The sequence below is a fragment of the Narcine bancroftii genome, chromosome 3 (genome assembly GCF_036971445.1).
Source record: "Narcine bancroftii isolate sNarBan1 chromosome 3, sNarBan1.hap1, whole genome shotgun sequence".
Taxonomy (NCBI): Eukaryota; Metazoa; Chordata; class Chondrichthyes; order Torpediniformes; family Narcinidae; genus Narcine; species Narcine bancroftii.
Window position 1 is genome coordinate 367,448,311 of NC_091471.1, and position 26,781 is coordinate 367,475,091.

Below are 26,781 nucleotides of genomic sequence, written 5' to 3' on the forward strand. Positions count from 1 at the left end.
CGCTCCAATGGATGTTGAGGATGGAGCGGAGACAACACTGGTGGAAGCGTTCTAGGAGCCGTAGGTGGTGCCGGTAGAGGACCCATGATTCGGAGCCGAACAGGAGTGTGGGTATGACAACGGCTCTGTATACGCTTATCTTTGTGAGGTTTTTCAGTTGGTTGTTTTTCCAGACTCTTTCCAGACCAGACTCTTTCCAGTCCAAAAGTCTACAGTCATAGCAATTGCTGAAAATTTCAATTTTCAATTTTTTGAGAACTCTTCTAACATCTTGTGCAGACTCTTCTAATGCTGGTCCCAGTGGCCTTTTTCCAGTGGACTTGTTGCTTCAGGGCAGTCAGAGACTGTTCTCCTTGCCTCAAGACAATAAACGCAATGCTTTGTGGTCAACTTCCCTTGTGTAAAAACATGAGCTTTCTGAGGGCATGCTTAGAATTCAATAACCCATGGCTGATTTTTTTCTGGAGGTATAGTAATCGTCTGACTTCAACTTCACGTGTATTGTCACGAGCACTGAGATAGAGTGAATTAGTTCATTTTGCAACAAATTCAATGAATCAATCAATACACAGTACAGAAATAAAAAGTGTAGAGTACAAAGTTTCTGACAAAAGCATCAGTGAAAATAGAAGAATATCAAAATTATTTTGCTGATGTGAAGTCTGTTGTGTGAGGTTCATCCAGGTAAATTCAAGGTCACTGCTATTACAAAAGCTGATCATCATCGTTGAGAGACGGTGAAGAATAGAGACGGTTTTTAAGTGGAGGAAAACCTGAATTCTCATCTTTTTTATGCATGTGGGAAGGCATATTATTGCTTCTGGACTTTCCAAATGAAAGCACTCAAATTCTCATTCTAAGATTGCCATTTTTTATTTGAACATGATTTGAACACCTTTGATGCTTTTTGTCTGTCCACCTGAAAATCCCCAAAGCAGCATTTGTTTCAGTTATTTGGTGTCAAACAAGGAAGTATTTGGCCACCCATTGGAACCAACAATAGGAAATTGGGATCAGAGCGTGAAGAATATTAGCCTGGGAGAGAGGATGGTTTTCATATTTGCTCAATTAAGCAGCTCATGCCCCACCACATGTGGGGATCACATTGGTCTCATTAGTCTCATCAGACCTGGACTGGAAGCAAACCATCCTGAAAAGATTGCATAGATCAGTCATTCTCATTGGGGGAAACATGACCACTCATGGGGGCCACAGTAAAATTAAGAAGGGCCATGCATGGAAATCAAAGTACTTTGAATGTTTTTGTGCAGTCAGCAGGAGAGAAGTATGGAAGAACCAACTAAACTTGATTGCTGAACAGGGAAGGGGCCCCATAATCTTTGAACAGAGTCCCAAGAAGGCGATAGCCAGAAAAGGGTTGGGAATGGGTGCCTGAGGTGGTTGGGGTATGAAGAACAAAGGGAAAGATATTTATGGTGGAAGGAAGGAGGGGTAATATTGTTAGTCAGGGAGTAACTCACTAACATAGAGTTCTTTCTACCCACATACCACTTTAAGTAATTCCTATGCCATCGTTACTCTGTGATTAGTAAGGGATTACTTAAGGTCAAAGGAGGAAAAACCCAACACCCAACCCCAACCAACAAATTTTCCCCTGCAACCGTGTCTGCCTGTCCCGCATCGGACTTGTCAGCCACAAACGAGTCTGCAGCTGAAGTGGACATTTACCCCTCCATAAATCTTCGTCCGCGAAGCCAAGCCAAAGAAAAGAACTTAAGGTGGCATGTGAGTGGGAAGGGAAGGTTGAGAACCACCGCTCTAGACCCAATCGTTACTGAAATATTTTGCTTGAGCAAAATGGTCATTGGCCCATTTCCTTTGGAGTTATGAAACCGTGCACATAACGAGTCAATTAGGTACAATTAAAACAGTGGTTTTCAAACTTTTTCTTTTCATTCACATACCACCTTCAGTAATCCCTTACTAATCATAGAGCACCTATGGCATAGGGAATACTTAAAGTGGTATGTGAGTGGAAAGAAGGTGGTTGAGAACCACTATGGTTATGGGATCAGGTCCAATTACATGGTTAAGAGGCATTTAGACAGAATTAAATAGGCAAAGCATGGAAAAATATGGCTCTATTGCGTGATTAGTGTAGATAGACGAAAATGTTCGCATGAATATGATGAGCCAACAGGTCTGCTTATGTGCTGTACGACAATCTGAGAAAAACTTCTTCCTGAAAAATGCTTGAGACAGTTTCAGACATTAAAGGTGTAAGCAAGTTGTGGTTACAAATCACTCAGACTATGGGCAATTGAGATCACAGCCCCACTTCAGAGTGTAGGTTTATTCCAGAGATTGAACCTTGAAAAATGGCTGGAATAAAGTCCCAAAATTTGGTCATTGATGTTAATGCACCGAACTAAGGTTTGAAATTCATTTCAAAATCATTTCCTATCTTCTTCTCAAACTTCCTTGCCCTATTATTTTTGATTGCACCTATTTTTCCTTCAATTTGTTTATGCCTCAACTTGCATTCAGGATTGCTTTCCTCTGACCTGATCAAAGTCGTGTAATTACGTAAACTTACTGTGCTGTGTACAAATTTATTCCATTCCAATTAAATTTGTTCCAGCCTCATTGGGTGACATGCAAATTTATTACTGGGATTCATTCATACAATGATTTATTAGGAGATCAGAGGTCATATGAAGTAATGAGCTTGTTAGCAGCGTGAAGTTTGCAACTTCTGATACAAACACTGAATCTTGCAAAAAAAGGTCTTTAAAAAACACCCATCTTCCCCAAAGTGCTAAAATCAGGAAAATTACAGACATTGTAAATCAAAATGGTTTCCAATACGTTTGCGTGACAGGTCTGTAAAACTTTCCCTGACATTCCTCAGCATAGACAGGTTTTTTTTTACAACATTTGACAAGGTTATTCTTCACAATTCATCACCACCACAGAAGCAGGATGTACAGCTTGCATGGTCAATTCTAAAACAAATACTGAGTATTGTATGCAGTTCTGGTTGCCAGACTTTTAGAAGGATGTGAATGCTTTGGAGAGGGTGCAGAATAGATTCATCAGAAGGCCACAGGTGTGGAATTATTTTAAAGGAGGTGAGTGAAGCAATGAGTGGTTGGTCCCTCGGGTGTGTGCCAGGGATATATTAGCAGCAGATTTGATCGAGGCATTTATGAAGCATTTGTAAAGACACGTGAACATGCAAAGAATAGAAGGATACAGACCTGTGGTGGCAGTTGGGTCTAGTCTAGATTGACAATATGGTCAGCACAGATATTGTGGGCCAAAGGGCCCATTCCGATGTTGTGCTCTTCTATGAGTCCCTTTCACCCTTGTTCACTTAAATCTGCCAGGGGATCCTTCTATTTAACTTTGTTCCAAAAAGATATCTGCCTCAAATATTTCCACAACATTACCCTCTGAATGAAAGAGTAACTCTTAATTTCCCTCTTGGGCTTTAGAGGGACTATTTTATAAAGTCCAGATTTCATAAGCCTGCCTCTAATTTCACAAAACTAGACTCCAGTAACCCAAAACAGAACTTCCAAATAACAAATCTTTTGATTTGATTCCTAATGCAAGAACATGCAAATTTTAAACAATGATTTTTGACATCTGCGCTGATTGATCATTTCTACCTACGGCACTGGTTTTGTCCTGTCCCTCTTGTTTACTGATCCAATAACCTGGCTTATTCAAAACAATGTCATTGTTAGAACTACTATTTATGTTACAATCTAGAACAATTCCACCTTTTGCCTTCGGAACTAACAATTCCATCTCCTGCTTCACATTCTTTAATGCTCTTGTAAATGAAATTTACTTTTATAACTAAACTCATATGCTATGTGAGAAAGAGAGAGAGACTGTTAGTGTAAGTACACTAGAGAGAGAGAGAGAGAGAGAAAGAACGAGTAGGAAGAAGAAGGTGTTTAATCGCAGTACTATCAAAGAGTCTGTTAAATCTGCCATTCCAGCACCCCCTGGATGTTCCAAGGGTGCCAATTATCTGAACTTTACAGTAAAACAAATTACACTTGGAACCATCCTGAACGATCTATAAAACTCTGCAGACTAATGAACCTCTCCCTGACTCTGGAAATGAAATTGTTCAAAAAAATACGTGGAAAAACAAACTCTGTTTGGCATGTTTGTCTCAATTATTAAAGCATCAAATTTGAAATAAACATTGAATCTGTACAGTATTTACTAAGTGATGGGCTTCAAACCTGACACTTGCATCTACAAGTTTCTTTAATCATGCTTTTGGAAATCTTTTGGGGCTCCTTTGAAGATGATGGAACACTGAATTTCCCAGGCATGATGCATTATGATCTTTTCAGACCAATTTATAAAGATCACTTGGCCAAGAACCAGTGATGAGGGGAGGGGGGGTTAAATATGAGGTGGGGAGGCAGCATTTGCAAAGAAAGTTTTTGGACCCCTCTTTCAGCAATATCCCATTGCAAATTGTCACAATAGGCTTGGGTGGCACAGAATATTTGGGTCTGTATCTTTCTGCAAAGTAGTTTGGGATTGCTCGCTTTGTGAAACCCTACTTCAATAAATTTTTGTGCAAGTGACTTCAGAATGTGTGTTACACATTTCTACATCCATATGTACATCTGGAGGTTCCCACACACAAGCGCATAGAAGACCTGGAACAAATTTAGTGTTCAATCATGTATTAAGTGCTCTATCACAGGTTGAGGATTAAATTCTTTTATGTACCTCGCAAAATATGGTGCCACACAAAAGAATTTCGAAGCTATTTTCTTTCGGACATTCTAGAGAATTCAGCTGGTGGATGACATTCAAGAGTTTTATTAAGGTTTCAGTTTGTAACCTCATTTCAAATCGCCTAACCTGTAAAGAGCCAATCGAATGATTGTGAGAATCATTCCTGGGAAGAGATAGGAATTGTGAGAGATATGTTAAATTTACTTTTGTGGGTAACTCTTGCTGCAAGTACTTGCAAACGAGACAAGTTTGAGAGATCTTCATAACTGGGTGAAAGACGAAGCAAACTTCAGACGAAATTTGACAACTTAAGGTGAGGTTTCTCATTTAAATCATCAAATGCTTTTTTTCCTTCTACTCAAGCAATGCCAAGTACAGAAGTGAATAAAATCCATCATTCACTGAAAATAACACTCCCCCCCCCCACCCCAGTTTCTTACTTGAAAAATTCACCCATTCCCATTTCTCAGCTCCTTGATGGAGCAAGAACAGGTTTCAGATGGGTTGTTCTAAATCAACTCCTACCACCAGCAGGAAAACTGTCCATTTATGCTAATCTGCCAATGGACTAGTTATATTTTGAAACTCAGGTTTAACGTGCAATGTTAAATGTCAAAAATTGACATTTTTCTGACTGATCCCTAAGGACCAAATGACCTTCCCTATTCTGAGGACAGGGACCACGAGGTGCAGGATAAACATTCATCTATCTCCTGTGAGCCCTCCACTGTCAATTTGCTAGTAGAATCAGCCCCAATCATAAATGAAGCAACAAAGCTTTGTCTGATGTAATCTTATCATGTATGTGGTCTTGAACAGCCAATCTTAACCATTTTTTGGCTATGCCCCCACCCCCCCCCCCCCCACCCCCCCCCCCCCCAAAAGCAGGACTCTGTGAATCAGTCAAGTTTTGGATTCTTCCATACTTCTCTGCTGCCATCGACATTAAAAAATTCTAATGTTATGAGGTGAAAAGAAAACAAGGTGTTAATTTAAATGTGCTGTCCTCCCCCCCCCACTTTGAGAATGGCTGTTCTATAACATCATCATAAACCAGTTAAAAATCTTTTATCATCTAATGAAGTCATAGCCCCTTGATTTTACCATTGTTAAACTTGTCTTTTTTTTAAATTTTTAACACTATGAACCATACTGACCAAAATACACACAGACATTTCCCTCTTGAATATACACTGTGTCATTTTCTCCCCTTTCCCCCCCTCCCCATTCACTCAACGTTCAATCTATATGATACATTAAATCTGTTAAACAACGTCATCACACAATAAAAATAAACAAGAAATTTGTGTCTTCTACTTTTACATACTGGGTCAGTTAATTTCGTTGCCTTCTCCTTCTGTCATTTTAGGTGGTGGAGGTCCGCGGTAGGATTTCTCCATTGTGTTCCGTGTATGGTTCCCAAATTTGTTTGAATTCTGTGAAGCTATTTCTTAAATTATATGTTATTTTTTCCAATGGAATACATTTATTCATTTCTATGTACCATTGCTCTATTCTCAAGTTATCTTCCAATTTCCAGGTTGACATAATACATTTTTTTGCTACAGCTAAGGCTATTATAATAAATCTTTTTTGTGCTCCATCCAAATCGAGTCCAAGTACTTTATTTCGTATATTACTTAGAACAAAGATCTCTGGATTTTTTGGTATGTTGCTTTTTGTGATTTTATTTAATACCTGGTTTAGATCTTCCCAAAATGTTTCCACTTTCTCACATGCCCAAATTGCATGTACTGTTGTTCCCGTTTCCTTCTTACACCGAAAACATTTGTCTGATACTGTTGGGTCCCATTTATTTAACTTTTGGGGCGTGGTGTATAGCCTGTGTAACCAATTATATTGTATCGTGTGTAACCTCGTGTTTATTGTATTTCTCATAGTTCTGGAGCATAGCTTTTCCAAAGTTTAATTCTTTATCTTTATGTTTAGATCTTGTTCCCATTTTTGTTTAGGATTACAGCTTGTTTTCTCATTCTCCTTTTCTTGCAGTTTGATGTCATGTTTGTTATAAATTTTTTAATTATCATTGTGTCTGTAGTCACATATTCAAAATTGCTTCCTTCTGGTAATTTCAGACTGCTTCCCAATTTGTCCTTCAAGTAGGTTTTCACAATACATTGTATTGTGAGTTATACTATATTTGTCCTTCATTTGTTCAAAAGATAATAATTTATTTCCCGAAAAACAATTTTCTATTCTTTTGATCCCTTTTCTCTCCCATTCTTTAAAGGAAAGGTTATCTATTGTGAAAGGAATTAGTTGATTTTGTGTCAATATTAATTTTGGTAGTTGATAATATATTTTATTCCTTTCTACGTGAATCTTCTTCCAAATGTTGAGCAGATGGTGCAGTACTGGTGAATTCCTATGTTGCACCAACTTTTCATTCCACTTATATAGTATATGTTCAGGTAGTTTCTCCCCTATTTTATCTAGCCCTAATCTGATCCAATCTGGTTTTTCCCTTGTTTGATAAAAATCTGATAGGTATCTTAATTGTGCAGCTCTATAATAATTCTTAAAGTTTGATAGCTGTAAGCCCCCTTGTTTGTACCATTCTGTTAATTTATCTAGCGCTATCCTCAGTTTCCCCCCTTTCCATAAGAATTTCCTTATTATTTTCTTTAGCTCCTTGAAGAATTTATCTGTTAGGTGAATTAGTAATGATTTAAATAGGTATTGTATCCTTAGGAAGATATTCATTTTAATACTGTTTACTCTTCCTATCAGTGTTAGTGGTAAGTCTTTCCAGTGCTCTAAGTCGTCTTGTAATTTTTTCATTAATGGCTGATAATTTAGTTTGTATAGATGACTGAGATTATTATCTAGTTGTACACCTAGGTATCGAATTGCTTGTGTTTGCCATCTAAATGGTGATTCTTTCTTAAACTATGTGAAATCCGCATTATTCATTGGTATTGCTTCACTTTTATTTGCGTTGATCTTGTACCCCGATACTTCTCCATAGTCGTTCAATTTCTTATGTAATTCTTTTATTGATATTTCTGATTCCGTTAAGTATACTATGATGTCATCTGCAAACAGACTGATTTAATATTCTTTCTCTTTTATTTTTATCCCTCATTTTATTTTCTGTTCTTATCAGTTCTGCCAGTGGTTCTATAGCTAATGCAAACAGTGAGGGAGATAGTGGACATCCCTGTCAAGTTGATTGCTTAATTTAAATTGGTTTGATATATATCCATTTACTGTCACTTTCACTAATGTTTTAATCCAATTAATATATTTCTCTGGTAGGTTGAATTTCTGTAGTACTTCGAATAAATAATTCCATTCTACTCTGTCAAAGGCTTTCTCTGCATCTAAAGCAACCACCACTGTTGGTGTCTTGTTTCCTTGTACTGCAAGGATTAAGTTAATGAACTTAGAGATATTGTCCGTTGTTCATCATTTTTTAATAAATCCAGTTTGATCTAGTTTTACTATTTTTGGTACACAGTCGGGCAATCTGTTTGCTAATAGTTTAGCTATTATCTTATAATCTGTGTTAAGTAGAGATATTGGTGTTAGTGGATCTTTCCCCATCTTTGGTATTACTGTAATTATTGCTGATTTGCATGAATCTGGCATGCTTTGTGTTTTTTTCAATCTGGTTCATTACTTCCAGGAGAGGAGGAATTAATAAGTTTTTAAATGTTTTATAGAATTCTATTGGGAGTCCATCCTCTCCCAGTGTTTTATTGTTCGGTAGTTTTTTAAAAATATCTCCTGTATTTCCTCTATTTCAAATGGTTTTATTAATTTATTTTGCTCCTCTGTTTGTAATTTTGGTAGTTCGATTTTAGTTAGAAATTCATCTATTTTGTCTTCTTTCCCTTTGTTTTCAGTTAAATATAGTTGCTCGTAGAATTCCCTGAAGTTTTCGTTGATCTCTTTGAGTTATATGTAATTTGTTTGTCCTTTTTCCTTGATGCCAATACCATTCTTTTAGTTTGTTCTGTCTTAAGCTGCCAAGCGAGAATTTTGTGCATTTTTTCTCCTAGCTCATAATACTTCAGTTTTGTCTTCATTATGTTCTTCTCCACCTTATGTGTTTGTAGTGTTTCATATTTTATTTTTTTGTCTGCCAATTCTCTTTTTTTTAAAGTTGTATTTTCCTTTATTGCTAATTCTTTTTCTGTACTTACTATTTCCCTTTCCAACTGTTCCATTTCCCGATTATAGTCCTTCTTCATCCTAGTTACATAATTTATTATCTGTCCTCCGATGAATGCTTTCATTGCGTCCTATAGTATAAACTTATCTTTCTTTGATTCCATATTTATTTCAAAGTACATTTTAATTTGTCGCTCAATGAATTCTCTAAAATCCTGTCTTTTAAGTAGCATGGAGTTTAATCTCCATCTATACGTTCTCGGTGGGATGTCCTCCAGCTCTATTGCCAATAGCAGGGGTGAGTGATCCGATAACAATCAAGCTTTATATTCAGTTCTTCTAACTCTCTCTCGAATGTGGGCTGATAACAGGAATAGGTCTATCCTTGACTATGTTTTATGTCTACCTGAATATATGAATATTCCTTCTCCTTTGGGCATTGTCTCCTCCATATATCCAAAAGTTGCATTTCCTGCATCGATTTAACCATAAATTTAGTTACTTTGTTCTTTCTGTTAGTCTTTTTTCCAGTTTTATCCATCTTTGAGCCCTAATTAAGGTTAAAATCCCCTCCTATTAGTATATTCCCCGGCGTATCTGCGATCTTCAAAAAGATATCTTGCATAATTTTTTGATCTTCTTCATTAGGTGCATATACATTGAGCAAATTCCAAAATTCTGAATACATCTGACACTTTATCATTACACACCTCCCTGCTGGATCTATTATTTCCTCCTCTATTTTGATTGGTACATTTTTATTGATTAATATAGCTACTCCTCTGGCTTTTGAAGTATATGATGCTGCCCTCTTTAATTTATTGTGTTCCAGTTCAGTTAGATATGTTTCTTGCACGAATGCTATATCATTTTTTTCTTTTTTTAGTAAATTTAACAGCCTCTTCCTTTTGATTTGGTTATGTATTCCATTAATATTTAAAGTCATAAAGTGGGGAAGAATAACAGTCACTGCGAAATCAGTTGACGCTTGCGAGTGGGTTCGCAATCCAAATGGAGAGGGGAGATGTGGTTGCCCGACAAAGGACAAAGGGCAACTCAGAGAGGGGAGGGACTATTGGGGTTAAGGGAATTTTAGATGTGGGAATAATGGAAATATTTTATGTTTTAGAAGTGTTGTCTTAGTGTGTTCAAAAAAAGAAAACAGAAATGGATAAGAAGGGAAGGTGGTGATGAGGAAGTGGAAAGGAAAGGTAAACAAAGAATGAAATGGCCATGTTGAACTATATGACTTTAAACATTGTTAAATGCCAATGTTCTTGATATTCCAGCAAAAACAATTTAATAACTATTTTAAATCAATTAAACAATTTTGATTAAAATATTTTAAAAATTAAAAAGTAAATGAAGCATGCAAATAAACTATTTAATTTCAAAAATGCAAATGAACTTATCCTTGTTCCTTTCCATTGAAAAGAATGGATTTGTGATTCCTATGCAAGTTTTACCCATTAGAGATTCAGGAGGCATTTCACAGGGCAAGTGCTAGGAATTGCAGCAAGTTTGAGCACTGACTCTGAACTTGACACTTGTTCAAAGTTGGAGCACAGTCAGAGAACTAATCTCAAAGGGTAATCAGGAAGTCTGAGGCTTCTGCATTCTTGTGAAAATCCTGAACTTGGTGGCATTGACACAGAAATACTGACAGCCCGGCATCGAACTGAATACGTTTTTTTTTCAGCAAGTTCCAGCTCATCATGGTTTGTTTTTTGCTGTTTTCTAGCATTTTTGTCAAAGGATTTTTCATTTCCTTTTTATTCACTGAAGTGTGCACCTCTCCCAGTTTCCTTACCTCAGCATCTACCCTTCCAACAACATAACCTCTAGCTCACCAAGAGCCATGCAATCATGGATCCATTAGTAATATTAGAAAAGTGCCTACCCTTTGACACGCTTTAATATCACACTTAAGCTCATGCCAATTGCTGTGTCATACCTGCATTTCATTGACTGAAATTTCATATTCATAAATCACTGACAAATCTTGGCAGAACAGGTAGAGTTTTGAGTCAAACATCAAGAAGAAAGTCGGAATAAAGATATAAATTATGAAGTTGGATTGAAAAATAAGCAACCAGTAACAGATTCCTAAAGAAATCTAAACCTTCAAAAAACATGGTGAAATGGTGTCAAGCTGCCATCTTGCAATTCTTTTCTGGATAATGTTATATCAACAATGCAAAAATTTATAAATTCTGCATAAAAAATTATTTCCTGATGTGGTTAAATCCCAGGAATAGGTCTCTCAAAAAAGATATCACGTTCTGCAAAGGTAGAATAACTCTGGCATATTCATTTTATCTGAAGTAAATGCAGACTGAGGCTTTATAGATATGGTGATAGAAAGTTAATCCTTGCTTTACATGTGCTCAGTGGTATTCTTGAATTTATTTCCAAAGGAGCCAAATTTAACTCAGAACAATGAACACAGAACACTACAACACCATAAAGGCCTGACATTGATCTATAAACATATTCCAACCAAAAATAAATACTAAACCCTTCCTACCTTGTAACCCTCTATTTTTCTTTTATGTGTGTTTTAGAGCCTCTTAAATACCCCTAATGTTTCAGCCCCCACCACCATCCCTAGCAAGGCATTCCAGGTACCCACAACTCTGTAAAAAAAAAAAAAAAACACCCCTGATGTCTCCCTTACACTTTCCTCCCTTCACATTGAACAGAGGCCCTCTGTATTTGCTATTCGGTGGCTCTGAACCTTATTTCTGTTTCTCAGAATCTTGCAAATCTCTATTAAGTCTCCTCCCATCCTTCTTTGCTCCAAAGAGAAAAGTCCCAGTTCTGTTAACCTTCCCTCATAAAACTTATTTTCCAATCCAGGTAACATCCTGGTCAATCTTCTCTGCCCCCTCTCCATAGCTTCCATATCCTTCATCTAATGAAATGATCAGAGCTGAACATGAAGTATGGTCCCACCAAAGATGTGTAGAGTTGCAAAATGATCTCTTGACCTCAATCCCCCTTTAATGAAGCCATGGGCCTTCTTAACTATCCTATCAATATGTGCGGCAACCTTGAGAGATGTATGGATTTGGACCCCAAAGTCCCTCTGTCCTTCACACTGTTAAGGATTCAACCATTACCCCTGTACTCAGCCTTCAAGTTTGATCTTCCATAATGCATCACCTCACACTTATCCTGATTGTACACCATCTGTCACTTTTCATAGGAATTTAAAGTCCAGCCCTCAAATGCAACCACAATGCTTGGGAGTTGGGTGAATTTCAATACCAAGTTTGAACATTTGGGGAATATGCCAAACCTTAAACTCTCCTCTTTCTTTTTATTTATTTATTTATTTATTTATTTTTTAAAATTTTTTTATTTTTCACACCATAAATAACATTAGCCATGATATACACTTTTTCTTTTTCACACATATACAGTGACTTTTTCTCCCCCCCCCTCCCTCCTCCCAGGCCACCCCTCCACCCCCCCCTCATCCATTTTAGGTATACAATCTAGGTTGCATTAAACCAGTCAGACAATGTTGTCATTCAACAAAAATACACCAGAAATTCTACTGAGTCCATTCTTTTCTTTCCTCCTCCTTCCATCAACTTAGGTAATGTTTGTCCCCGGTAGGTTTTCGCTATTGTATTTGATGTAAGGCTCCCATATTTGTTCGAATATTTCAATATTATTTCTTAAACTATATGTTATTTTTTCTAATGGAATACATTTATTCATTTCTATATACCATTGTTGTATTTTCAAATTATCTTCCAATTTCCAGGTTGACATAATACATTTTTTTGCTACGGCTAGGGCTATCTTAACAAATCTTTTTTGTGCATCCTCCAAATCAATTCCAAATTCTTTGTTTTTTATGTTACTTAGGAGAAAGATCTCTGGATTCTTTGGTATATTGTTTTCTGTTATTTTATTTAATATCTGATTGAGATCATCCCAAAATTTTTCTACTCTCTCACATGTCCAGATTGCATGAATTGTTGTTCCCCTTTCTTTTTTACATCGAAAACATCTATCAGATACTGTTGGGTCCCATTTATTTAACTTTTGCGGTGTAATGTATAGTCTGTGTAACCAATTATATTGTATCATACGTAGCCTCGTATTTATTGTATTTCTCATCGTTCCAGAACATAATTTCTCCCATGTTTCCTTTTTTATCTTTATATTTAAATCTTGTTCCCATTTTTGTTTAGTTTTACCATTTGTTTCCTCATTCTCCTTTTCTTGCAGTTTAATATACATATTTGTTATAAATCTTTTGATTAACATTGTATCTGTAATCACATATTTAAGGTTACTTCCCTCTGGTAAACTCAAATTGCTTCCTAATTTATCCTTCAAGTAGGATCTCAGTTGGTAATATGCCAGCGCTGTATCTCCAGTTATATTGTACTTATCTCTCATTTGTTCAAAGGATAAGAATCTACTTCCTGAAAAACAATTTTCTATTCTTTTAATCCATTTTTTTTCCCCATTCTCTAAAGGAAAGGTTATCTATTGTAAAAGGGAGTAGCTTATTTTGCATCAATATTGGTTTTGGTAATTGATAATTTGTTTTATTTCTTTCAACATGAATCTTCTTCCAAATATTGATCAAAAGTTTATGCAAGATATCTTTTTGAAGGTAGCTAATACGCAAGGGAACATACTAATAGGAGGGGATTTCAACCTGAATTTGGATCCAAATATGGATAAAATGGGGAAAAAAAATTAACAGAAAGAACAAAGTAACCAAATTTATAATTAAATCAATGCAAGAAATGAAACTTTTGGATATATGGAGGAAACAAAACCCAAAAGAAAAGGAATACTCATCCTACTCGGCTAGACATAAAACATACTCAAGAATAGACCTATTTTTGTTATCAGCTAGTATGCAGGATAGAGTAAGAAAAACAGAATATAAAGCGAGAATACTATCGGACCATTCACCCTTAATATTGACAGTAAAGCTAGAGGACATCCCTCCAAGAATGTATAGATGGAGATTAAACCCCATGCTACTTAAAAGACAGGATTTTAGAGAATTTATTGAAAAACAATTAAAAATGTATTTTGAAGTAAATACGGAATCAGTGGAAGATAAGTTTATACTATGGGACGCAATGAAAGCATTCATTAGAGGGCAAATAATAAGTTATGTAACCAAGGTGAAGAAGGACTATAATCAGGAAACAGAGCAGTTGGAAAGGGAAATAGTAAACATAGAAAAAAAATTAGCAATGAAGGAAGATACAACTAAAAGAAGAGAATTGGCGGATAAAAAAATAAAATATGAAACATTACAAACATATAAAGTAGAGAAGAATATAATGAAGACAAAACAGAAATATTGTGAACTAGGTGAAAAAACGCACAAAATCCTAGCATGGCAGCTTAAAACAGAACAAGCTAAGAAAATGGTATTGGCATCAAGGAAAAAAAGACAAACAAATTACATATAATCCAAAAGAAATTAAGGAAAACTTTAGAGAATTCTATGAACAATTATACCGAACTGAAAACGAAGGGAAAGAAGGGAAAGAAGGGAAAATAGATGAATTTTTGACTAAAATTGAACTACCAAAACTACAAATAGAGGAACAAAATAAATTAACAGAACCATTTGGAACAGTAGAAATACAAGAGATAATAAAAAATTTACCAAATAATAAAACACCAGGAGAGGATGGACTCCCAATAGAATTCTACAAAACATTTAAAGATCTAATAATACCGCCCCTCCTGGCTGTAATCAACCAGATTGATGAGACACAAAACTTACCAGATTCATGTAAAACAGCAATAATTACAGTAATACTAAAACAAGGGAAAGATCCACTCTCACCAGCGTCATATAGACCAATATCTCTGCTAAACACAGATTATAAGATAATAGCTAAACTATTAGCAAACAGATTAGCAGAACAGGTACTGAAAATGGTAAATTTAGACCAAACTGGATTTATCAAAAAAAGACGCACAACAGACAATATTTGTAAATTTATTAACTTAATTCATGCAGTAGAAGGAAATAAAGCACCTACAGTAGCAGTTGCTTTAGACGCAGAGAAGGCCTTCGACAGAGTAGAATGGAATTATTTGTTCAAAGTATTGCAAAAATTCAGTCTACCGGAGAAGTATATTAATTGGATTAAAGCATTATATAAGGGACCGTTAGCGAAAGTGACAGTAAATGGACATGTATCAAAGCAATTTAACTTAAGCAGGTCAACGCGGCAGGGATGCCCACTATCACCTTTATTGTTTGCGCTAGCTATAGAACCACTAGCAGAATTGATAAGAATAGATAATAATATAAAAGGAATAAAAATAAAAGACAGGGAATATAAAATCAGTCTATTTGCGGATGATGTTATAGTGTACTTAACAGAACCACAACTATCTATAAAACAATTATATAAGAAATTGAAGGAATATGGAGAAGTGTCGGGTTACAAGATAAACGTAAATAAAAGTGAAGCAATGCCTATGAATAATGCGGATTTCTCAAAATTTAAGAAGGAATCTCCATTCAGATGGCAAATGCAGGCAATAAGATACCTAGGTGTACAAATAAACAAAAATCTAGGCCAATTATATAAACTCAATTACAATCCACTAATGAAAAAATTACAGGACGATTTAGAGCATTGGAAAGATCTACCACTAACACTGATAGGAAGGATAAACTGTATTAAAATGAACATTTTTCCAAGGATATTATACTTATTTCAGGCATTGCCAATATAACTGACAGAAAAATTCTTCAAAGAGTTAAAGAAAATAATAAGGAAATTTTTATGGAGAGGGGGAAACCGAGGATAGCACTAGATAAATTAACAGAATGGTATAAACAAGGAGGCTTACAATTGCCAAACTTCAAAAATTAATATAGAGCCGCACAATTAAGATACCTATCAGATTTTTATCAAACAAGGGAAAAACCAGACTGGACGAGATTAGAATTAGATAAAATAGGGGAAAAGATACCTGAACACATATTATATAAATGGGACGAAAAATTGGTACAACATAGAACTTCTCCAGTACTACATCATCTCCTCAATATTTGGAAGAAACTCTCCTCTTAATGTTGTTTCCCAATTATAAAAAACAGTTACACAAAGATTGAATAATTTTTACAGATTGAAACTAAGACTTTGCTACTGAACAACACCATCAAGGATACAAAAAAACCTTTTAGTGTGTTTTTTTTCAATTTGTAATGTATACTCATATGACATGCGTCTTACCTTGATATAACAAGAGCCCCACTTGTTATGGTAATGAATCCTTATTCAATGCACAAAACACTGATGTGACATTAAAACTTTCTGTTTAATACAAAGCTAATGAATAAAACAATGCATTATTCTATGCAAAATCTTGAATTCCTACATTACATTATCAGTTGGCTACAAAGTGGTTCTGGTCAAGAATTTTGAAGAGTTTTTTTTGAGAACGTTGTACCTAAATGCCTGAATAATTTATGTTTACGTGATCAGCCAATCCCCAACAAAGGGCTGGGTAACAGATTAAACCACATTTCAATGCATTTCATCTTTTCTGAAAGGGTGACCCTGCGTCCCAAGAACTCCAATCATCCCAAGTCTTGGAAAAAGAACCAGAAAATGGAAAACAGCATTAATATTTCTCAGTTGAGAAGTGAAAATGTTGCTCTGGTTTAATACAGAGATCATTATTCTCATTCAAATGATCAGCTTTGCCTTCCTCAGCAATAGTCTATTCGTGCTCAGCCTCACAACTGCTCTCCAGACTACACTCCCCTACTCCTTGTGTACAACTTTCCAGGAACCATCCTTTCCCAATAAGCCAGATCATCTTTTCAATCTGGTTGGCTTTTGAGCAGAGAACCTGGAAAAAAAGACTCGACTTGGTGCTATGGAACTTTGCAATTTCAGATTTCCAAACAAAACTCAACCACCTGCTCCAAAACCACAACCAGGCAATTTTTTTGGACTTTGCCTGCACCAATGTTTCTTATCCGTGATTGAGAGGCATTACCCACAGTTTGTTAGGTTTCCTGAACAACAATATTGTTAACGATCTTCGTGATATCCCTGAGCTGATAACCTGATTTTATTTTTCTGGTTGCATTGGGACTGACTAGCCTATCATAAGCTATAGAATAGTTTCCAATTGCGACTTTCTCGTTGCCATCTTTCAAGAGCGGTTAGCGTAATGATTAGTAGAATGCCTTTACAGGACCATAGGTTTGAATCCCACGATGTCTGGAAGGAGTTTGTACTCTCTCCCTACGTCTTCATGGGTTTTCCCCAGGGCTCCGGTTTCCTCCCTCCATTCAAAACATACTGGGGGGGTGTAGATTAATTGGGCGGCACAGGCTAGTGGGCCAAAATGACCTGTTACTGTACTGTATGTCTAAATTTTAACATTGAATATTCTTATTTTACATGGAAGTTACTGGTGCAGAGATTTACGCAGGAAGAATTAAAGTTAGTGTAATAGTTCTCCCCGATTCATTTCTTTCACTACAAATGCTTTCTCTCCAAAAACACATTGCTGCCATGTACAGATTTTTGTGTAATTTATGTAAATAAATCAGCACATAATGAGTTAAAAAAATCAAAACTTCGATGATATTAAAAGCTTTTTTTAAAAAGTAATTTCAGCCTTGCTGTCAGCAGGAAGAGTGAAGATTTTCTTGCACTTGGTAGTAAAAGGATAACTTTGGCTCAACATTTAGCATTGTGTCTCAGTATTTGGAAGGTTTGAAGTTCAGGTCACACTCCAGAAACTTCAGTGCAGTGAGAGAAATGAGTGAGGATTAACGCCATCAGAAAAACTAAATTAATAACTGGTCTACCCTCTTCGATCATTTTAATTTATTTTTACACTTGCATCTAATTCAACCACTCATCTTTCCTTGGACTGTACAGTAAGAAATTCTTGCTTGATGACTCCATTTTGTATCATGGACTGTGAATGCATGATGTTGGAGGGAGAATTTGAGAAACACATTTCCTGCATTTGAGGGGTACTGGCCATCTGTTTAGATCAATAATTGCATCATGAAGCAATGAACCATTTTCCTTCTTTTTCCTGATATGACAACAAGTGACGTACATCATCTCCCGAGCAAAATCTCAAGAAAATTCCTGGGCTGTTAAGGAAAATAATACTGATCCAATATGCTCTAATACATTCAAAATTAGTCTAGGATATTGCACATACCATGTGTTATCTATGAAAACACCCAACTTTGATGATATGATGCAGTCTCTGCCACAGTCAAGGCATGCACTTCCTTTTTGAAGGCATACAAAGCATTTGGAATATATTATAATATATTCCAAATGCTCCCTTTTCTCTTAGAAATGAATGTCCTTAATTGGAATTAATTCCCACACTTCCAGAAATTAAATACAGATTTCTTTGCCTTTCACAATCTGTTAAACTGGGGGAAAATATTTTGGCATTGTTGCCAATCAGTTTGTAATTTTTTTGATGGATTCTGTTATGAATCTCCAAATCTATGCTCACCTGTACTCAATTTGCATTTCTATTTATCAATGTGATGTAACTCCTCTTCCCTCCTAGACAAAGTAAAGCCACAGCTACCTTTTCAGCTGGTTGCACTTTTGAGATATTCAGGAAAATCAAAAGGTTTTCATGAACACTCTTCTTGCAAATCTCCATCTTTCAAACAACATTGTCAAAATCTGTCTTTACTTTTTGAGAGAATCTGTCTGCTAAGATTGTCTACCTGAGCAAGATTATTCCAAGGATCAATCACTGGACAAAACCATAAGACGTAGGAGATTACTCCATTCAGTCCATCAAGTCTGCTCCTACATTTGAATCTTGCCAAAAGTATTTTTCCCTCAACTCCTTTCTCCTTCCTTCTCCCCCCTTAGCTTTGACATCCTTACCTGTCAACCCCTGCTTCAAATATACCTAATGGTTTGGTCTCCATAGTTCATTGGTTGACGTGGGACTGTTAAAAAGGTCTTTGCTAAGATACTTCACAAGAGATCATCAAATGGAATTACAGCACATGGTATTAAAAGTAATCCTAATGTGGAGTGAGAGTTGGTTAATCAACAGAAAATAGAGGGTAGGAATAACAGGATGGTGAAGTGGTTGGGTAGTAGGAAGCTCGAGAGAAGTGAGCTAAGAACTCACCGTTTCACCGCTTGTATCAATGACTCGCAATCGATTTCAAGTAGGCGGATGATACAAAACTGGGTGAAAGGGACGAGGATGCAAGGAAAGAGATACACATGGAGAAAATTATTATTTGAGGGCTTGGTAGCTGGAATACAAAGTCATCTCCTTTGGTGAAGCAAATTTTAAAAATGTGGAGTCGAGAATAGAAATGGTGGTAAAATGATAATATTCTGGGGATCTGGATATCACGGCACATGAATAAAGCGCAAGCAATTGGGAAGATGAACAGCATGTTGCCCATTGCTGTGAAAGGATTTGAATCCAAGAGGAGAGACTCTTGTTCCAATTATATTACAGACCTGATGTGATTACATTGAGAATATTATATTTTTAGTCTTTCTACCTCAGAAAAGACATTCATATAATTGAGGGAATGCCATAAAGGTTCATCAAGATGGTTTGTGGGAAGGCAGGTTCATTGTACGATGAGACTAAACAGCCTGAGCCTTTAGCCTCGAGTTTTTAAGAACGACAGCTGATCTGATAGAAATCTACAGAATTCTTTTGGGGCCTGGCAAGGTAAATGTGGTCTTGAAGCATCTCATGACCATTTGGAACAGAGCAAAGAAGAGACTTCTTCTCGAAGGTAGTTGTGAGTCTTCAGACCTTTTAAAACCAAAAGAGCTATGGAAGCTCAGTTTCTTTGTACTTTGAAAATGGAGATAAAGAGATTACTAAGTATTAATGGAATCAAGGAAAATAAACGAGGTGCCTAATAAAAGATCTGCCAAAATCTTATTGAATGGCAGAGAGTGACCAGTTGAAAGTTATATTCTGTACGTTCGTTTTTGTCGTCTTCTTGCACATGTCTAAGCAGGTTATTCCCACAGTTGAGCATCCAATGAACAGGGCTTGCAAGGATTTTGATGACCATCCTTTCTAAACACAAAATGGCAATATTAGGATCCCAGAAGTTCCAGCTTCTCTTTCCCACGCACAAAATATGGTAGCCTCGTTAAAAATGAAAGGGTGCTGACACTCACACCTTGATGAAATGGAGTTATCAATTAACTTTGTACAGTGGCAGACACAGTGCTCCAGCCTTCTCTGTGCTGGTGGTAGGTGGGATTTGATTGATTTAAAGGCACAGTGATTTGTGAATTCAGCCCACGCCCAGGATAGTACATCAATAATACCGAGCTGGAGTGGGTGTTACAACTTTTACAGATCATATAAATGATCTTTAAAATGTGAAGCCATTTCCGTGGGCAATATTTTCCTTATTTCATTCTCATTCCTAACACAGGAGTTTGTACCCAAACCTCGATCATCCTTCACATTGCATTAGTTATTTTTCCAAAACCAAATTTTAATGAGGTCTATTGCACACTCAAAAAGATCTACAAAGTCACAAAATAGATGTTATAAAATTGTTATGATCAATATGCAAAACAATAAGGATGGGTACAGATTTTTGATGCTATCAAGAATGTTTGAAGAAACAATTGTTCACATCTTTTACTCATTTTATTAATTCTTTAAAAGTTTGCTATTTCAAAAGAAGGACTGAAAAATTATAAATTGCAATACATCAACATATAATACTAATTAAAAACACAACGACTCTTCCAAGAGGTGCACAACAACATGACTCAAAAATAACCAATAGCAAATTTGAGGGAGCTTACTGCTTTTTTTTGGAAAGATCAGTTCTTGTGTTCTTAAATATCCTGTTCCCTTCTCCTGTCCATCAATTGTTAGTTGGCTTAAAATGAACAGGTGTTTATTTAGATCAGGGATTTTTAAAAACTAAATTTATGCAACAATATAAAGGACACTTGATTCAATTCACCCTGTTTTTCAAAATGTACTGTATATCTTCTGTTTACTGTAACCAAGCTGATCAGAAGGGGTACGAGGCCACCTCGAGGTAAAAGACTCACAATGCTTTGAATTTAGCCTGGAGAACATTTCCAGGAGATGCTGAAATACCTTTAATTGTTTTAAATATTAATGTTGAAAATAGATGTCGTTTCAATCTTTAAACACTTGTCTGTGTGGCTCTGTTTTATTTGAACTGACAGAGGTATGAATGGGTTGTTAATTTACTCTCTCCTCGTGACTACAAGCGTGTGCATTATATGGGTCAGTCACATCAGAATGTATCGTCATGAAGAAGTTATGAAATTCGTTGTTTTGTGGCAGCATGACCTGTGCAAACATTCATATAAACCACCTCACAACCATACATAAAAATAGTGCACGAAAAGTCAAAGCAAGGCTGTGTCTTTGTTTCATTGATCATTTAGGATCACAGTGCAATTTATCCTGCACAACTAAATCTTTCGAAGGGGGTCTGAGGTTCCTTTCTGCTGCTTCCAACAAGTAGGAAATGGAGCAGGATTTCAGAATATCCATTTTTTTTTTCATGCACGACATACTGTAGGACTACATTTGCCAAAATGTAGTGTACCTGAGCCAGGATAATATCAACTCCTCCAAAAAAAAAAGCAGCAACTTAATCTGGGAAAAATAATTTTCGAACAAGCAATCAGGTCTCTAGCACTGAGTCTGGCACAGTGGCTGTGAAAGGAAGGGAGGAGAAGAGGTGAGCTGTAGTGATAGGGGATTCAATAGTGAGGGGAACAAATAAGAAGTTCTGTGAAAGAGATTGAGAATCTCGGATGGGACGTGGCCTCCTGGGTGCCATGGTCTGGGATATCCAAGATCAAATTCATGGCATTCTCAAGAGGAATGATGAGCAGCCAGATGTCATGGCCCATGTAGGGACCAATGACATGGACAAAAAGAGTGATGAAGACCTGCAAAGAGAATTCAGGGAGTTAGGTGTGCATTTGAAGGACAGGGCCTGCAGGGCTGTGATATCAGGAATGTTACCTGTGCCACGTACTAGTAAGGTTAGCTCAGCTTCAGATTTCTGGATGATTGGGCTCGTTTCCAGGGAAGGTGGGACCTGCACTGGTGGAACGGTTTGCATTTGAACTTGAGGGGGACTAATATCCTTGCAGGAAGATTTGCTAGAGGTACTCCCAGGGGTTTAAATTAGATTTGCAAGAGGAGGGGAATTAAAGTGTCAGGGCACATAGATGGAAATCAAAGGATTGTACATGGTGGTAATAATTTTCGCATGAACATCTATTTCAATGCAGGGAGAATTGTAAGAAAGGCAGACGAGCTTGGAGTTTGGATCGGCACATGGAATTATGACATTTTGGCTACTGGTGAAACTTGATTGCAAGAGGGACAGGACTGGCACCTCAATGTTCCCGGGTTCCATAGTTTCAGATGCTTTTAAATTAATTTTCAAGATGCTGTTGATGTTTCACCATTGTTACAGCTACCAGTTCTTGGCCAATAATAATGTTTAATTCTCTTGGTGGTGAATGCTAAGGGGGAGAGAAAAAAAATCAGCCAGAGAAATTTCCAATAATCATTCACTCAGAGCTGACAGGGAGATGACTCACAAAATTCAAAATTAAATAACTTATTTGCAAATAAATAAATTGAGCTCAATTTGGTTCCACAACTTGAAGTAACTAAACAGAAGGGAATATCACTCCTTATGAATGTGCGGCTCCATGTTCCATTGGTTCAGGAATGTTGGCATTTTCTTTTCAACAAGCACATTCTTTTCCATTAAAGTGGCTGTTTCAAATCCATGTTATATGCAAATTGTGATGAAGCCACTCAAAATACAAGCAGATTTAAATTGTGATGTCATCAGGCTATTTTTTTTAAGCAACTGGCTGAGAACACCATTGAAACCAACCTTGCCACAATGCATAACATTTCACGACATTTTACAGGAGGAATAGTTGAGAAAGAACATTATAAAACATTCCAGGAATAAAACAAGAAAGCCTGAAGTTAAAGTAAAAACACGAAGCTGGAGAAACTCAGCTGGTCAAATATCCTACTTTATTTAGCCAAGGTGAAGATACACAACCAACATTTCTGGTTTGAGACCTTCATCAGGATATGAGCAAATTATAGGCAGGTGCCTGAACAAAATGGTGGGAAAAAAATCACAGTCCCACAGGTAATAGGTGGATAAGGGAGGGCGTGCACACCAATGAGGGGGGAGGGAGGGGGAAGGGAGGGGGGAGGGAGGGGGGAGGGAGGGGGGAGGGAGGGGGGAGGGAGGGGGGAGGGAGGGGGGAGGGAGGGGGGAGGGAGGGGGGAGGGAGGGGGGAGGAGGGAGGGGGGAGGGAGGGGGGAGGGAGGGGGGAGGGAGGGGGGAGGGAGGGGGGAGGGAGGGGGAAGTCACTTTGCTGGAGAAGGAAGGGGCTGGAGAGCTGGAGCACAGTGTAGTAAACCTACTCCATAACAATCTAATTTTTCCCTACACCACACCCACAACCCCCTATTGTTCTTGCATCCATTTTTGTTAAATTTGGGGGATCCAAGTTCATAGCTCCATGAAAATAACCATGCAAGTAGAGCAGGTGATTAAGAAGGGCATATGCCATGCCTGCCTTCATTGGATGCATTGTGAAGGGTTAAGAAGAGATTTACCAGGATGCTGCCTGGATTCGAGGGTAGGATCTATAAGGAGAGGCAGGAAATGGGTCTATTTTCTCCGAAACATCAGAGGCTAAGGGGAGATTTGCTAGAAGTTTATAAAAAGTTTGGACACAGGAGACAGAATCTTTCTACCCACTCCCCCAGAGTAAAAATGTCAAATACTAGAGGACATGCAGGGGATGGCAATAGAAAGATGTGTGGGAAAGGGTTTATTTTAATATATATATATATATATATATATATATATATATACACACACACACACACAGAGGCAGTGTGTGCCTGAATCAGGCTGCTAGGGGTGGATGCAGACACAATAGTAGCTGTTTAATAGGCACATGAATATGCTGCAAATGGTGGGGTGTGGATCATGTACAGGCAAATTTAATTTAATTTGGCATAGTGTTTGGCACAGATATAAGGGGATGAAGGGCAGATCCCTGTACTGGATTGTTCCATTAAAACAACAAGGCTGGAAAAACTCAGCAGGCCAAACAGTATACTTTATATAGCATAGTTTCATGGTTGAGTCTTAAAGCAAGGCCACCTGAAAATTGGAGGAGGTACACAATTTTCCATCTGGGCCCTCTCCAATTGGATGGCATTAACATAGACTTCTCTGGTTTCTGCTAAACACACCCCCCCCCTCCCCATTCTCTCTCCCTTCCCATTCCTTCTGTGTCCTTTCCTCTAGCTCTCCACCCCCTTCCCTCTCCATTCACAGAGCCATCTTCCCTCCTCCTGTTTGCTGTCCTCCCTTACCCACCCATTACTTCCTGCCTATGGGATTGTGCTGCTCCCCCTGTCCCTCCTCCCAACCCCCATTTTGTTCAGGCACCTGTCTACATTTTGTTCCTACCTTAACCTGAAATGTCAATTATGTATCTATCTTTGCCAATAGCTAATGTTGTAAGACCAGAGAACCCCAAAACCCAGCAGCAATAGAAATTCACTGAGACAAATGGTTACTTAAACAAAATTTGTTTTTAATTGCCTTTAAACATGAAAACAGGATCAAACTTTAACTTATCGCTATTAGTAACTCCCTTCTAATTCTTAGAGCACATCACATGTATGCAATGTGTGTGCAAGTTCAGAAAAGTTCTTTAATTTACAGTCCAATCTCACTTCTCATTGGTTCATTGGTTGCCAGCAATTCTTATACTTGGCACAAAATTTAACATTTATGAATTTCACTAGGCTTTAGGGCTTGAAAGGTAAATGGCTACCGATCAGGAAGGTTCTTGTTGGTTTTCAGAGAGATTTGTTGCTTGTTGGACACACTATTTCCTTCTGAGATCAGCCACTCCAGTGCCTTGCTGAAGAAACTTGTCCCATCAGGGTTTTACAGATGATAACCTCTTTCTTTCAGGTCACCACACTGTTCCTTTTTGTTTCTCTTATTTCAAGTGAATCATTACGCAGCCAGGCCTCTCCTCTTGTATGGACCACAATGGATTTGACCAGGTTGAACTAAGAACTCACAACCAGTCTTCAAAAAGGGGTTTTCCCACAAGCTTGCCAGCTTGTCCTGTTCCAGTCCCAGCTGCTGCTGAACTGAATTCTCTCTTACACACAGAGAAAACCACATGACCCTCTTAGAGCAGCCAACTGCACTTAGACAGGCTGTGGTTCCAGATCTAATCTTCCGGGTTCACTCATCTGTTGCCCCACAGCATGTCCAATTAACACCTACTTGTGAAGTCTCTATAGACATCCTTCAAAGTTTGTGCAAAGGCACTTGGAGCCTGAACTGTCTGGCTTGAGCAAAGCTGGGGCCTTTTAAACAAGATCTGTTTTGAAGTGTTTGTATGTGACCTACACTAAAAAAAAAACCCCACAATTTATCTTCCAAAGGCATATCTATTTACAATATAAAAGATAACAGTCTGTCACACTACACTGTTCCAACTGCAGAGTTTATCCAGCATTGTTTTTACTTCCACCATAGTGTCGGCAGACTTTCATATTTGAATTCTGCACGGTTCTATTTTCTAAATAACTTGACAGACTTTCTGGGCTATAGGATGAAATGATCGTCATCTGAGTTCAATCAGAAGATCATCAAATCAATCTCACTCCAAAAGTACAGACAAATCTTGGCTGATTTCTCAGTGAAGTTTTGCAATGCCAGAATTGCAGGATTGTTCTCTTGACGGTAAAGATTTGAGTTCTCTTGATGTCTACAAGGAGAAACTCTTGTTGTTCCCCAACTTGTCCCCTGCTATCCCACTTCAATAATTGACCTCTCTTTATGACCACTTCCTCCTGACATTCGCATGACCATATTATAAATCTAATCACCCGTCCTGATTATTAGTTCAATCCACCAAACTTCATTCATCCCTGTATCCAGATCATTCCTCCCACCCAACATATTTCACTGTTTATGGATTGTATTCAGCTTTTACTGTATTTCCCATCGACCACCCACCAGTCTTCTACTCTGGTTGGTTGCCTGGTAAATCAAGATTATATAATTGATGGAATCTTCCCTGAATCAGAATTTCATGAACCAAAATGCCTGCTCATTTGCTCCATCAAAGCCTTCTCATAAATATTTGAGGAGGTTTCCACAACTTTGGAACTGTGCCCAATATCTGCAGTATCACAAATGTCTGATCTACTAAGGAATGGACTGCGAAGTCTAAATTAAGAAGCCAACTCTTCCAGAAATCACTCGTTGCACTCTCCATCCTCCATTACTGAACAACACACAAAACAATATTTTTTTTCATGATCACTTGTTCCTCTGACCCTTGGAAAACAAGATAGCCTGGAAGTTATTCACTTTGCATCTGAAGTCGTGTTCCTTGCTGGCTTAACCCAAGGCACTTAACATAGTACTTTGCACCTCGGGCCCCCTGATCTCTCATCGTCTCGAGAAAGAAAGGAGTGCTTTCTCTGGAGTCTAGCAAAATCAACATCTATTAACGAGGTGGTTTGAGTTCTTTTTTCTTTTCCTTGATTACTGCTACTCATTCCATCAATTTAATTTGTCCTATTTGGCTCCTCCCAAATAGATAATTTAATTCTGTGGCAAATTCTATAAATATTTTACAAAATCAAAATTCAGATTGATTGTCACATCTCACATACAACCCTGAGATTTTTTTCCTGCAGGCCAGGCAGAATTACCACTTATTGATAATGTAAAAATCTATGCTCAAAAAGATACCTGAAGGAACTCAGCTGCTTTCAGAGTTTCCACAG

General features: G+C 37.4%; 1 protein-coding gene and 1 long non-coding RNA gene across 18 annotated transcripts in view; one reads left to right on the forward strand and one right to left on the reverse strand.

The window, feature by feature from the left end:
* Nucleotides 1-26,781, reverse strand: part of rbfox3a (RNA binding fox-1 homolog 3a) — a 644,989-nt gene that overhangs the window by 580,397 nt on the left and 37,811 nt on the right. For 2 of the 16 annotated variants that reach the window (XR_011354968.1, XR_011354967.1), the window contains one exon: nucleotides 20,431-22,430. The exons of the other annotated variants lie outside the window; for them this stretch is intronic. The gene's annotated coding sequence lies outside the window, so the exon portion shown is untranslated. Of the gene's footprint in view, nucleotides 1-20,430; nucleotides 22,431-26,781 lie in introns of those variants that run through there. 16 annotated transcript variants of the gene reach the window in all.
* LOC138759584 (uncharacterized) overlaps nucleotides 22,799-26,781 on the forward strand; it is a 28,048-nt gene continuing 24,065 nt past the window's right edge. For both annotated transcript variants that reach the window (XR_011354971.1, XR_011354970.1), the window contains exon 1: nucleotides 22,799-23,083. This is a non-coding gene — a long non-coding RNA (uncharacterized lncRNA). The remainder of the gene's footprint in view (nucleotides 23,084-26,781) is intronic.